Source organism: Sminthopsis crassicaudata, chromosome 1, assembly GCF_048593235.1.
Source record: "Sminthopsis crassicaudata isolate SCR6 chromosome 1, ASM4859323v1, whole genome shotgun sequence".
Classification (NCBI taxonomy): Eukaryota; Metazoa; Chordata; class Mammalia; order Dasyuromorphia; family Dasyuridae; genus Sminthopsis; species Sminthopsis crassicaudata.
Window position 1 is genome coordinate 587,785,914 of NC_133617.1, and position 14,070 is coordinate 587,799,983.

A 14,070-nucleotide genomic window follows, 5' to 3' on the forward strand; every position below is an offset into this window, starting at 1 on the left:
TTTTTCCTTCCCTCCCTTTACTTCTTCCTTTCTTCCTTTTGGATTTTTTTGGTCACAATAAGTAAGGATGATTAGTAAGTAAGCCCTACATGGAGTACTTATACAGATGAAATCATAGCCCTCTGAAGTATGAACCTAAATGTGTAAGTCCTTGGACATCTTGTGACATCTGTTTGCCCCAAAGCAATGCTTGTGATAAATTTTAAGCTATGCTCAACTTTTCTTTTTCATTTTTATTATAAACTTAACAAACACAAAATGAGTATTTCCAATTATAGAGTAGAACAGAAAAGGAACATCGAGTATGAAATTGAAAATCTCTATTATGTATAGCTTGTTTTTGTTTTGTTTTGTTTTTTTTGTTTTTTGTTTTTAAATATAATTTCATCCAATGCTTAACTTTCAAAGTTATCCTGCTTGTCTATGCCTTTTTTTTTCCTGGACTATTTTTAAGTGAATGGAAGAAGCCCCATTCTCACCTGAATTGTATTTTGTCCCTTCTCTTTTCCTCAGTGCCCACACTGAAGTTAGGAAACTTCAGCTTCTGTGAATTCAGGTGTGGCAGTTTTTCTGGTTGGTTTTCAGAAAGGGGGAAGGGGTTGAGAGACAATTGATGGCATAGTCTCTCCAACAATGACCTGGTTATTTGGTTTGGCTTTCCCATTTGTTCTTCATCGGCAATAGCTAGCAGAAGCACCAACCTGTTCAAACCAGTTTATATTAGAAAGCAACACAGTGAAAACCTGTATAAACCAGTCTTTCTAGTAAGTTTATAGAAAACAAGTAAGAAGGCTGTTAGTTCTTACAGCGCCTGTGAAAAGTTTTTAAGGACCCAAGGAGATGGTGAAATTCTACATGCAGAGCTATCTGGGATTCGGATCTGAGGGGTGATGAGAATTAAAAGACCAATATTAAATAAATAATCCTTCATTTCTGAGAGGTAGGAAAAACATTATAATGGAAATCTGGGAGTAAAGTTTTTAACCATTGGCTCTGACACTATTTAACCATATGAAAAAAAAAAGTCACTTTATGTGTCTATAAAACTTGTCTTTTGTAAATTGAGGGGGTTGGACTAGTTGACCCCTAAAATTTCTTCTAAGGTCTCTTCATTTTCCACGATCCAGTTATCTACTTTCCATTTGTTGTCACTTGAATGCTTCTCCACTCCATCCCCCACCCTGACTATTGTCATAAAAAGTTTGAGGTTATTGTGGTTTTTATTGTTGTTTTGATTTTGAAAGCCAGGGCATGTATGATTAAAGTGGCCTGGGAGATGGTTCTGAGTTTGTCCCACGCTCTCTATCTCAACTTCTTTCTCTAGAAATATCAGATCTTCTCCCCCTTTCAGTCATGTCTTTGTTTTTAAGCCATCAACTAATCCTTGTTAAGGAGTTAACTGATAAGGAAGATGCTGACCGAACCTTAACGTGGGATACCTTCCAAGGTGATGTATATTTTGATTCTAAAATCCGACTAGACCAAAGACAGATTTAGAGAACAGGTTTAGGTTTGGCTCTAGGTTTAGTATATGGAAGTATGGGGCTGTTGGCCCTCGGTTGTCATCCTCTGGTGTTGGTTAAAGGGTGAAATAACATGAAGATTTATTCAGTCACCTTCCCCATCCCTATCCCACACCTTTCACAGAACTGGAAAAGATCTCAGGAGTTGTCAGATCCTTGATATTACATTTTAATTAGAATATGAAAGGTTAAGCAATGGACAAAGAATCTATTTTGTGTGGTGCAGATATTCCCGAATGGATCAATAACTCTGAAGCCTGAACAATAGCGCTATAAGTCATCCTAAGCATATTAATTTTCTTTTCCCATGTGTTTTCCTACCAGATTCCTATAATGATGTACCTCCTTTTCACTATAGATATTAAGTGCATTGGTCAAATAGCATGATTTGTGATTTGAATTTAGATGTGTATTGTGAGGTATTTTAAAAATTTCTATATTTGCTTTAATAACTGAGTATCTCTAATATTGTTTTGCCTTATTAAGAGATTACATTACAAAATCACACACATATATATGTATATATGTGTACAGTAATACACACATGCATATACATATACATATACATATACATATACATATACATATACATATACATATACATATACACACATATAAGTTATGTGATAAAGTGCAAAGCCTGGGTCAAGAAAATATGAGTTCAAATGTGACTTCAAGTACTTACTAGTCACTTGACTCTGTTTTCCTCCAGTTTCCTCATCTATAGAATGAGCTGCAGAAGGAAATGGCAAACCACTTCAATATCTTTGCCAAAAAACAAACAAAAAAACCTAATAGGGTCATGAAGAGTCAGACAAGATTGAAGCAATTGAACAATGATAAGGAGAAAAACAAAATTAGAATGTGAGTTCCTTGTATCCAGGACTGACTGAGTTTTCTATTGTTGTTTTTTTATTATTATTTTTTTAAATATCCAACACTTATCACAGTGCTTGATCCATAGTAAGCACTTGAAGAATGTTTAAATTCACTCATGCATGCATTTACTCACATAGATGAGGAAACTGTCCCAGAGAAATGAAATGACTTGCCCAAATCTTTGTTGCTAATAAATGACATAGCTAGAACTCAAACTCATTTCCTGGGACCAAGTCTGGTGTCCTTAGCATAATGAGCTTCCTCGATTAAAGCTGAGCCCAAAGATATGATATAGTATTTAAAAGAGGGCTTTTTTTTTTTTTTTTTTTTTTTTTTTTTTTTTTTTTGTGATATTCAAGGTGGCCAGCTCCATGAAGGCAGGAGCTTTGGCTTATGTCAACTTTATAATCTGCCCCACCCTGCCCCACTCCCATCCCCACCTTCTAGATCTATCCCAATGAATGTCTAAGTAATTTGAGCTTAATCAATATTTGTAATGGTAAATAAATATGAAACCAGTGGCCCTTAGAGTTTTGAAAGCTTCTTGAGTACTAAAACACTTTTATACAACAACTTTAAATATACAAAACGGATCAGTTTTCAAAATTCATCTATCAAGTCAGAAAAATCTCTGTTCAGATCCCAGACCTACTAATTACTACCTGTATAACCTTTCCTTTCTGAGACTCAGTTTCCTTACCTGTAAAATGAGCTTGGGTGATAGCTAAGGATCTTTCTGTTTCTAAATTACAATCCTATAACCATTTCATTTTATATAGGAGCAATAGAGCTCACATTGTTCTATCATCGTAGCTTAAAGATACATATTTCCTATTGCATTAATAGATGGCTCCTCTCCAAGCAAAGTTATGATATCAAAATGTAGGGAACATGAAAAATAATAGGTGCAAAACAGGAATGTCAAGGAGATAATGGATATCAACAGCCTTCATGGCTGATTAACTAACCCAGATTGATTGCAGAGCAGAGCAGGGTACATGCATTTCCAGTATTTCCTGAATCAACAATGCATATCCCTGTTGGCTTAAGTGAGGGACTCTTGGGGTCTAGGGAAGTGGGTCATGAAGTGGGTTTCTTTCCCTTCCTTCCCATCCTCCTAATTGAGAAAGCAAGCAATTTGATTTAGATTTCTATGTATCTTTCTTACAAGATTTCAGGAGATTTGATTCTGCTCCCAATTCAGTTTTAAAAAGAGGGCTCCCTGTATGTAAGGGACAATGCTATATGCCAATAAATGTGCCTAACATAGGAAATTTTTTAAAAAAGGGAAAACAATCTACTCTGAAAACATTTGTATTGGGATGACATAGAAAGATAAGCAAAAACCTATATATAGATAATTATTTATTAATCACAGGGATTATCATCCAATGGCAGCAATAGAAAAAATATCACCTCTTTACCAAAAAAGGAGGAAGAGGCTTGATAGGCTTATCATATGGTAAGCAGGTTAAAAACCTCTCAGAAATACTTCTGGAAAGAGCATACTTATCACTTCCCTAAGCAATAGGAAATTTGACAATAGGTGTACATCACTGTATTTGTTGAATGTAATTGGAGGTGGTTTCCCCCAATGAAGCCTATGAAATGGCTAAAACTTGAGAAGGTATTTAAAAGCCTATCCTTAGACTATAACTGCATGAACTTGGACAACAGGAGTCAAAGAAACTTCAAATGAACAACTGAGTCAGGCTGATTTGTTTGTGAAAAGAGACCAGTTTGTTAGAGGCAATTCAGGACCAGGTCATTATCAATAGAAATAACAGAAGGCTCTTCCTTAAGAACTCTAGATTTGGTGATCAGTATAAATTATACAAAGAAACAGTGTCAGTTCTGTAGCCCTTATTTTATGTAGGCTGTAAAAATTTAGCACCTATTGAATATGGATCAAAACAATACCCGATGGCTAGATATATTATACATCAGATTTTTCTTAGAATGACATGGCAAATGCTCATCATGGAAATTATAGACTTCAAATATTCTGGAAAACTCAGATGAACAAATGGACTGAAACTGAACTATTTTTCACAAATTCAACTCTTGTACAATTGTCTAGATATAAAATGATCCATAAAAAAACTTGTAAAACAACTTTTTTTTTTCATTTCTGTTGTTCAGTTATTTCTATCATATCTGATTCTTTATAACCTCTTTTGGGATTTTCTTGGCAAAGATACTGGAATGGTTTGCCATTTCTTCTGCAGTTCATTTTACAGATGAGGAAACTGAGGCAAACGAGGTTAGATGACTTGTCCAGGTCACATAGCTAGTAGGTATCCCAAGCTAAATTTGAATTTCCTGAATCCAGGCCTGGTACTCTATCCACTGTGTTAACTAACTTCCTTTTTTTCATACATGTCACCATACCAAATGCTTTCAACATGCAGTGACCTAGCAGGGAGGATTGTAGTCCCATGGTAAATAAGATGAGGTATATTTTCCTTATTTTCTTTCTCTTATTGGAATTCTGCCAAGGATACTTTAAATAAGTTGATAGAAGATTAACTTGCTTCCTAATACTCTTATTCAATTACAAAAAGTAGTTGGGCAATAGTCAGTTGAGTGTTAAATATGAAAGAATAGCAGCTGGACAGAGCGAAGGTGATGAATTTGGTTTTAGATATGAAGAATGGAGGAGACAATGAAAGCTCAAGATGGAAAGTAGCTGAACTTAGGGAAAAAATTATGCCTGACTTACTGGTCTTTTAGTATTGCTCTGCTTTAACTTCCTATACAAGAGAAAAGTTCAGAGGCAGCTGATGAGAGCCTCCCAAATGGAACAGACATGGAAGTATGTTGAGAATTGCATTGTTGCAAGGAACATTCAAATCTAAATATCCAGATTCATTTTGGTATCTGAGAGTGATTCTGGGTAAGTCATGTAATTTCTTCCATTTGCATTTCTCTTCTGTCAGCTGTGGGTGAATTGATCTAGACGATCTAGATTTCACTTAAAGATTGAAATCTTCAATCCCATGATTTTTAAGCAATGTGGCCCTACAGTGGAATTCTAATATGATTTGTATCTCCCTGAAGGTATCTATTTATATAGGCATTAATAATTTGAAATATTTTTGAAAGATTTTAGTTCTTCTTCTTAACAACTAATATCTTAATGAAAAGTACATGCCAACTCAGAATTCAGAAGTTTAAATTTTTTTCAGGTTTTTTTCATTCTCTTGCTCTTACCCCTTCAGGAAAGATTGCCAACTTTCATAAAAATAATTCTGTTGTATTCCAGAAACGCTCTCTCTCGCTCTCTCTCTCTCTCTCTCTCTCTCTCTCTCTCTCTCTCTCTCTCTCTCTCTCTCTCTGTGTCTCTCTCTCTCTTTCTGTCTCTCTCTGTTTCTCTCTGTCTCTCTTTTTTTCTCTCTCTCTTTCTCTCTCTTTGCCTCTTCTCTCTCTCTCTCTCTCTCTCTCTCTCTCTCTGTCTCTCTCTCTCTCTCTCTGCCTCTCTTCTCTCTCTCTCTCTCTCTCTCTTTCTCTCTGTCTCTCTCTGTGTCTCTGTCTCTCTCTCTCTCTTTCTGTCTCTCTCTGTTTCTCTCTGTCTCTCTTTTTTTCTCTCTCTCTTTCTCTCTCTTTGCCTCTTCTCTCTCTCTCTCTCTCTCTCTCTCTCTCTCTCTGCCTCTCTCTCTCTCTCTCTCTCTCTCTCTCTCTCTCTCTCTCTCTCTCTCTCTCTCTCTCTCTCTCTCTCTCTCTCTCTCTCTCTGTCTCTCTCCTTTCTCTCTGTCTTTCTGTCTCTGTTTGTCTGTCTGATTTTCTTTCTCTTCCCCCTTTCCTCCCTCCTTCCCTCTCTCTTGTTGACTTTCTTGAATGCCAAATCGATTAATGTTGCTCTCCGTACAATTTGATTATTGTAGTTTAGTGTTGCACAATGCCTTGGGGCTCTGAGAAGGAATGTTATACTGTCAATCTATTAAAGGAGAATGTGCTCTATTGAAACTTGGCACCTGTAACCACATTCTCCAAAATGACTGACTAAGCTGGAAGTAGAAAGTCTTCTGGGACCACTTGTGTATAGGAAAGACTCCTCTGGTGTGGGCAAAAAAGTAGAATCAATTTCTGTATATTGTTCCATTAGAAACAAACCCTTGTTTCCACAGAGGAAGCTGAAACTACCTTATTAGAATCTAACTGAGTTTTCAAGGAATTCAGGGGTGATGTTATAGAACTACAGGTTCTGTCAGCTGGCATTCTACCAGGCTATTGCCTTTCTTCCCTGCTACGCATGCAAGCACTTTTGGCAGAGGACTAATGGATTCGTGAAACTCTAGAAATGGACTTAAGGGATCTTGGGTTCTAGTAAAATAACTCTTGTTTTCCCAATTAGTCAATTCAACAAATTTTTTTTTTGTACCAGACACCATGCAAGAGTGAAGACAAGAATGAAAAAAAAAAAAAAAAAGAATTCCACTTTTAAAGAACTTACATTCTCTCAGAGGAAATGAGAAGTACGAAGCCTCTCTAGTAGGTGATACTTGAATTAATATGGAGGTGAGAAGGCAACTCCTGTAGTGGAAAAATAGAACAAAATCTGTCTCATTCTTCTCTCCTCCACAAACCTGCCATGGTTCTGGGCATATATTGTTTCTTGCTTTTAGTAAATGCTTGGGGATTCAGACCAGCTCATTTACAATTCTTCTTCCTTATACATCACTGTGTCTTTCTCCATTCTCCCATCGTTCCTTCTGAGCCTTCAGGCTCAGAGGAAGAAGGTTCTCTTCTTCTCTAAAAATTAATTCTTTCTTTCGCATTCTGGACTTTGTCTCTCTCTCTAAGACCTTGATCTCACAATTATCTTCTTCCTTGTTAGCAGGTCAAGCCTCTCTTTCTTTCCATGTAAGCTTTCATTTCTGCTTTCATGTATTCTCAGCTACTCCCATTTTGAAAACAGCATTCATGTCCTGCTATCCCTTCCTTCCTTCCATAATGTGCCAATCTTCCTGAAAGTCCACTTTTATCATTACCTCCTTACTCAAGAATGTAAAAGTGCTCCTTATTGCTTCTCATATCAAGTTCAAGCCATTAGGCCTTGATTTTTTTTCTTTGATTAGTCATGTCTGACTCTCTTTAAATCCATTTGCAGTTTACATGGCAGAGATACTAGAGTGGTTTGCCATTTTCTTCCCTAGCTCATTTTATGGATGAGGAAACTGAGACAAGCAAAATTAGATGATTTGCCCAGGGTCACACAGCTAGTGAGTATCTGAGGTCAAATTTGAACTCAGGTGCTCCTGACTCAGGGACTTGAGCTCTAGTTAGAGGTCCTGTCTGAGTCAAAGTCCTCCATAATCCAGTAAGTCCAATACCATTTCTAGTTACTTACCAATATATAGTCTGTTCTACTGAATGCCCTTCTAATATGCCATGTTTATTCTTACCTATGAATTCAATCCTTGGGTTGTCATAAGGATCAACAGAGTTATTTATGAAATACTTAGTATAGGGCAGCTAGATGGCACCATGGATGAAGTGCTGGACCTGAAGTCAGGAAGAATTCAAATCTAGCCTCAGATGCTTATTAGCTATATGAACTAGACAAGTAACTTAAAAAATACTAATAACTTTTTATTTTTCAAAATATATGCAAAAATAATTTTCAACATTTATCTTTGTAAAACCTCGAGTTCCAAAATTTTTCCCTCCCTCCCTTCTTCTTTCCTCCCCTAGACAGCAAGTAATCCAGTTTAAGTTAAACATGAGCATTCTTCTAAACATATTTCCATATTTATTATGCTGTATAAGAAAAAATTGATCAAAAGGGAAAAATGAGAAAGAAACAAACAAGCAAACAACAATAAAAGGTAAAAATGCTATGTGATGATCCACTTCAGTATCCATAGTCCTCTCTCTGAATGCACATGGATCTCTCCATCATGTCTATTGGAATTGCAAGCAAGTCACTTAACTGGGTGCCTCAGTTTCTTTATCTATCAAATGAATTGAAGAAGGAAGTGGTAAAATATTCCGGTATCCTTGTCAAAAAAACCTAAAAAGGATCATGAAGAGTCAATCAAGACTGAACAACAGCATACTGCTTATGCTAGGTGTTTAATAAATGCTCATTCTCTTCCTCCATTACACTTGCTTATATTGTTATCTTCCCTTACCTCTCTCCAGAATTTCTTTTTTCCTCTCCTTTACTTTGTCTAAATCCCAATAATCCTTCAAGATATAATTTAATTACTTTGTTCTATTTGTTGTTTTTTTAATGTGAAGCCTTTTCCAATAAATCCAGCCCACAGTAATTTTTTCCTTCTGTGAACTCCCATTGCTTTTGTAGAGAGCCATCATAGATTCCCTTCTTATGTCTTCCCAAGTAAACAAAGTTTCTTAAAGTAAGGTACCCAGTCTTATACTTCTTTTCATTTCTCTCAGTAGCTAGCACAGAACTCTGTATATGATGTGCTCAATAAATAATTCTTGATAGATTAATTAGAGATGGTTTACATAAGTAAACCTGAATTCTACAAGTGGAATATGTGGTTGATAATCTTCCAGAGGAGAGGCAGCTGTGGAATATTAGATGAAAGACCTAAACTAGGAGGACAAAGGTTCAACTTCCATCATATTCAGAATATAACTAAGGGCAAGTCATTTACCCTCTAACATCCTAGGCAACTCCCTAAGACTTTGATATACCGAGCAGTTGCTGATATGTATCAGTGTGGAGGGAGTTTCCACATTGATGAAATAATAAATCTGAACTGACTTCCTTCCCCACATGTAAATTCTTTAGCGTTTTTCTGAATTAATAAATAAGTATGTGGATAAAGAGGATGTAGTGGGTATAATTTATTTTGAATTTGCAAAATGACGAAGTTTTGTGGTAAAGATTATTTTAAAATAAAAATGAGTCACCAGAAATGATAGCAAACGATTTACTGACTTGAATGACAGGAGACTGCCTATGCCACTTTTTATAGTCATGAATTCTTAGTCATAAATGTTTGTCTTTCATCTTGTGAAATAGATTGTCATTTCTGTGGATAGTAAGTGACTCCATGAACCAGACTTCTTTACTAATGTTTAGAAATGACCTGGAAGAGAGAATGAGTGACAAAATAGGATGCCTCAAGGAAATCCACAGTAATGAGAGAGGATTCTAATCATCTATGTTGCAAAAACAAACTGGATGAAAAACATATGCCCTTCTTTCTCTCCATCTCTCCCTCCCCCTCCTCCCAATTATCACATGCAGCCACCAAATTAATTTATCCATATGTATAGCTTGGATAGATGCTATAAGTAGACAATCTACTGAGGTCATTACTGATGCATAGGAGGAAATCAATCTTGATCACATCTGGAAAATTGTACAGTGCTTTCGTTGTTTCCATGTTGTTCATTGCCTCAAAAGGCCATCTGTAGAGCAATAAAACTTTTCCAGTAATGATATGATTGCAAATCATGGAATGCTATAATTTTGAAAATGTCTAATTTTACAAATTATTCAAAAGGCAATGGAATAACATAGATATAAGTAGGCTATACTAACTTGTTTATATGAAGAGGTATAAAAAGGGGTTATTGTGGATATTTATGACAAGAAAAGAAACCGGTCTGCTTATATGTCAGGAATAGAAAGAATAATCTTAGTAGGATCAATATTATCAAGATATTATGAGAAAAAGTGGAATATCTTTGATGCATTTCTTGTTCTTTGCTGGCCATCCATAAGACTAATTAATATTTGTCATTTTGCTTTTTTGAAAATGTATTTTAGGTTTAATTTATGGAATAAAACCAAATTTTCATAATACAGTACAATAAAAAAGATGATTTCACATGGAATTGCAAATCTATATGCAACTTGCTATTCTTTTCAAATATACAACAAAATTATCATATAATTTTCTTTTTTCCCTTCCATATCTCCCCTCCTCATATATATAATGCATAATCTTTATAAAGGTTCTATGAATCACTAAGAAAAAGGTTTGTTCCTATTGTTAAAGAAATGTAAATTAAGACAGCTCTAAGGTAGCATCTCACACCTATTAGATTGGCTAATATGTCAGAATAAGAAAATGATAAATATTGGAAAAGATGTGGATAAATTGGAACATTAATGCATGTTGGTAGAATTGTGAACTGATCCAACCATTCTGAAGAACAATTTTTTTGGAATTTTGCCCAGAGCTATGAAATTGGTCATACCCTTTGATTCAGCAATAATACTACTAGGTCTATATAAAAAAAAAAATCACAAAAAAGGGAAATACAATAAAAAATACTATGTATTAGTTTTATGGTCTGTGATAATTTTAATCAAAGTGTATTTACCTTCTTTATTTTTTAATCTATTTTAAAATCTTTTAAATCTATTTTAGCCATAATTTTGTTTGATATTATAATTGCTATCCCTGCCTTTTTTTTTTTTTTTTACATCAGCTACTCTTCTACTCTGAGCTTCCATTTTAACTCTTTGTGAGTCTCATTCTTAAATGTGTTTCTGGAATCCATATTTGTCATTTTGCACGACTGCTTCAACTTATCTCCTAAGACAATATGGAGCAGGTATACTAGTACCTTCCCTTCAAAATAACCTTGTGCTTGTTTTGTATACATATATAGATATACAAATTGTCCTTCTTAATATAAGCTCCTTGAGAGTAGGGACTCCTTTTGCCTTTGGTTCTGTAGTATCTGGTACATAGTAGATTCTTAATAAATATTGGTTAGTTAAGTGATTTTGTTTATAGAACTAAGCCCCTGGTGTATTTACTGCTTATTTCTTGTTACAGACACTGGTGCAGACTCTTTCCCATGAAACTTCCTAGGGAAGAAATGTTTCTATTGGATGAAACATGTTGTAAACTTTTATAACCTCTTTGCTGTTTTTTGAAAGTTCATTAGGTTTTTTGTTTGTTTGTTTTTACTGTCTGAAAGATTTCTCAGTTATGAGCCCAAGAAGTCTCATAGTGGAGTGGCTATCCCTCCCTACTTTAAGATAATAGGAGCCACCTCCAAGGGTATTTCCTAAGGTTTGTGAGAACCTGGGTGAGCTGCTCATCCAGAGATACTAAGTTCAAGGTTGCTGTTGTCTATTGTAAAAGTGAGATGACTTGAAATGATTAATCATAATGAGCTTATCTATTTGTGTGTTGGTCAACTAGTCTCTCTTCCTTAAAGCCCTGAGGCTTAGATCAAAAATCAGAAATGTAAAACTTTTCTGATTTCACATTTGAAGAGAGGTCATTTTTCTCTATAAATAGCTGAGGAATAAAGCCTCAAGCCTCAAGATGCTACTGCTTGCTCTTCATAGATATGAGAGTTCAATAAGGCTGGAAATCTGAAGACTCATGAAAACCTCAAGAAGAGCATTGGAGGCAGTTGGGACTTCAACATCCTTCTCCCAGAATCTGGTAAGTTATTGTATCTATTTAAGTAGCCTCTGTTTGGATGCACAAGTTGTGCATTGTTTTGTGTCAACAGTTATTAAGTGCCTACTATGTGTCAGGCACTGTGTTAAGTACTAGGGATACAAATACAACTAAGACCACTGGCAGTCCTTGCCCTAAAGAACTTACAATCTATGAGTCCCTCTTTAAATAGAGGTGCAGAGCCCATGACCTTGCTCTCCTTTCATAGGGTGCAAGAAGAGAGGTAGAAGGTACTGATGAAATGTGAATATCAAGCAGTTTCAATCTTGACACATAATAAATTTTGCAATTTTCTGAGTTTTCAGGAAAGGTATGGATGGAAAAAAGGTAGTCCAGCAGTCCAGAGAGGTCCAAAAGCAGTGTAGCTGATCTTATATTAGTGGAGGGATGGTTAATCAGATAATCATCAGATTCAGAAATGAGAACCTGATCATCTTGCTTGACCCCTACCTGCCAAAAAATTTATTACATAGGAAAGATTTTCATTTTTGTATTTTTGTGGTTATTAAATGTTTTTTGATTTGCTTTTCTCAAAGATACCTCAAAGATATCTCAAAGATACTGAAAATACCCTAGAATGGCAATTGGAAATCTTTTATCTCCTCTCCTTTGTTCTTTTAAATCATTTTCATTTTCTTTCTTTCACTCTACAAATCCATGTGTATTTATTAGGCACTTACTACATGTGGTCAGGCAGCTGGAAACAAAGAAAAGCAAAAATAGTCCTTATCTTCAAAGAGTTTACAACAAAAATTCCTCTACTCTATTCAGATCCCCTTATTTTTTCTGTACTATTTAAAAATGTCCTTGCTTCTGATCTATAGGAAAGATTTTGGGAAAAACATCAATGTAAATTTTACTGGATGAGAAAATTTGGAGCACTTGTAATCTCTACTAATTGAGAATGCTCACTGATGAAAACCATGACATTGTCAAAGTCCTTATGTACCAAAGTGAAGAAAATCTTAAATCAAGTAAAATAAGATGCAGAGAAATCACAGAAACAAAGCAGGGAAGGGAATAATTGTGAAATACAAGGGTGCAGTGACATTGAAATGAGTTGAAATGACTTTTTAAACTTGGAGATGAAACTGATTTTTGGTCTGAGTCTGTGACTATTGCTCAAGAACTAATGGAGAAGATGAGAGTGGAAATCTCAGCTATTTTGGAAAAAAAACCCAAAAAGTAGAATTCTGTGCTATAAAGAAGTAGTTCTCAAACTTTTCTTTTACCGAAGATCATCATGCTTTGTTATGAGGAGTCATGGTATACTAGGAAAGAGTTGGGACATTCAAATAAGGAAATGTGATTGCAAATGTTCATCCCATATAGTTTACCCTTTGAGAACCACTGTTATATATGGAAATGCAGAGACTCTATGCTAGTGGTCTCTGAAGTAGTAGCCATGGCATGACCTCAAAGCCTATGTGGTCACCAAACTGGAAAGTAGAACAGCCAATCATGGAATTTTCCTGTAAGTCAATCGTGCATTTTCTCTCCAAAATAATTACACAAACATTTTACGATAGTCACCTACTCTGACTGCTCCCTTTTCTCTTCAAACTCCCAGTCTCCTCTCTTCTGCATACACCATTTATTTCCTCAGGATAGTTGTAACCTAATCAGGACCCTAGTGCACACAGCCATCATTATGCAGGCTTCACTGGGAAATTCCCTCCTCTACTTTAGTCTCAGATCATCTTTTGGCTATAGCAGATAGAGTAGTGACTGTTGAGTAAAAATCTTTCCCTACTTTGTATTTGTGTGGACAGGATGATCAGGCAAGCATAGTTTGTAAGCCACATTGCATGATTTTTCACCTAACCCACCACTGTTCCAAATTTCCTTATTTCTATAGAAAACACCACTATCCTTCCATCTTCCCAGGTCTTCCTTCAAGCTCAGAGTCATCCTCAAAACTTTTCACTTCCTCTTACACCTAACATCCAAGCAGTTACTAAATTGTGTTGTTTCTACCTCTACACCGTTTCTCAGATCTGTTCCCTTTTCTTCACTCCAATAGTCTTCATACTGGTTTGAATCATTGCAATGGCCTCCTTAATCAGGTTTCCTGCCTCCAGTCTTACCCCATTTCAAACCCTCCTCCCTACTTGTCAAAGTGATTTTCTTCAAGTGTAGACAAACTTGTCTCCTCATCCCCCAATTAGCTCCAGTGGTTTCCTTTTGGCCCTGGAATCAAATATAAACTCTTCTGTTTGAAATTTCAAATACTTCACAACCTTTATTTATAAATATTT

At 35.7% G+C, this 14,070-nt stretch overlaps 1 long non-coding RNA gene across 1 annotated transcript in view; it reads left to right on the forward strand.

Moving 5' to 3' along the window:
• The first annotated feature begins 706 nt into the window (after positions 1-706).
• LOC141551092 (uncharacterized) overlaps positions 707-14,070 on the forward strand; it is a 107,987-nt gene continuing 94,623 nt past the window's right edge. Inside the window, exons 1-2 of the long non-coding RNA XR_012484779.1 lie at positions 707-940; positions 11,695-11,794. This is a non-coding gene — a long non-coding RNA (uncharacterized LOC141551092). The remainder of the gene's footprint in view (positions 941-11,694; positions 11,795-14,070) is intronic.